This window comes from Myotis davidii, unplaced genomic scaffold (genome assembly GCF_000327345.1).
Source record: "Myotis davidii unplaced genomic scaffold, ASM32734v1 scaffold277, whole genome shotgun sequence".
NCBI classification, from domain to species: Eukaryota; Metazoa; Chordata; class Mammalia; order Chiroptera; family Vespertilionidae; genus Myotis; species Myotis davidii.
Genome location: NW_006289214.1, coordinates 367,998 through 369,454, shown reverse-complemented (window position 1 = coordinate 369,454; position 1,457 = coordinate 367,998).

Sequence of the window (1,457 nt, the reverse complement as noted above, 5' to 3'; positions counted from 1 at the left end):
TCAAAAAAAATAAAGAAGAAAGAAAGAAAGAAAGAAAAAGAAAGAAAGAAAGAAAAAAAGAAAGAAAGAAAGAAAGAAAGAAAGGGAGAAAGAAAGGAAGAAAGGAATGGAGAAAGAAAGGGAGAAAGAAAGGGAGAAAGAACAGGAGTACCACAGAGGGCTCCTATATTTCCGGCATGAACAGAAAAAAATAAAAAAGTATATTTTCTCCACAATATGCTTTCATATTTAGAGGCCTCTGTGCTTGTTATTAAAAATTCAGACTTTAATGGAAAGAAAGAAAGGGAGAAAGAAAGGAAGAAAGGAATGGAGAAAGAAAGGGAGAAAGAAAGGGAGAAAGAACAGGAGTACCACAGAGGGCTCCTATATTTCCGGCATGAACAGAAAAAAATAAAAAAGTATATTTTCTCCACAATATGCTTTCATATTTAGAGGCCTCTGTGCTTGTTATTAAAAATTCAGACTTTAATGTGAAACTTCAGAACTCATCACGTATTTTAATTAGTTATTCTCTTCGGAGAGAAAATATCTCCAGAAAGAATGACCTGAGGCTATTATCTTTTTAGGATAAATGCCATGATAACATGACATTCTTTTCACAGTGATGGGTGCTATTGGATTTAATTAATAGTAAATGTAGAAAACACAAAATTTAAGTCAAAAACCTCTTAACTGGAGGATATTTTTCCATTTTGTCACTTTACCAAGCATATTTACTTGTTTATTTTTAATTATAATCCCAAAATATACTTTGAGAAGAGAATAAAGATAAAAATAAGTCCAAATACTTACTAAAGGCCAATCAGTGAAATTGTGAATGACAGAATTTAGAATAAGAACCAGCAGTCCTGACCTGTAGTACACAATTCATCTTTAAATGTCTAGAAAGAGACATTAATCATTATTGTGTGTACTATTTACCAGCTTCTATATAAAAGTTCCAGTTAGCAGAAGCATTTTTTCAATTCATCTGGCACAGTTTCTATTTTGCAACTCAGTTTTGTTTGTTTATTTGTTTTGTTCTAATTAGTGTTCCTGTATGAATCATTCAGCAAAAAAAATAAAAAAATAATAATAACGTGTTCTCTGAATATTTAAACACAGTTATTCACAAAATGGAAAACTATCATTAATGTACAATTAGTAAAGGTGATTTGGATTTAGTGAAATCACTGTCTGAAATGTTTCAGCAACCTTTCTTTGGACAGGTCTATTTATGTGAGTAGCAAAACAATACTAAAGAAACAATCCTGGCTTTATACAAATTCTGAGCAATGAGGAGGGATTTCATTGGCTACTTACTTTAGTGGATTAGTGCATTAATTATCCAAGTCTTTGTATGGAAACTCTAGTAAAACAACTTGCTTAAGAGATGAAAAGACTCCTGTGTGTGTTTCCATATAAAGGAAAATGTAAAATTAAAAATCCATAAATGTATGATCAAAATATTTTCAGAA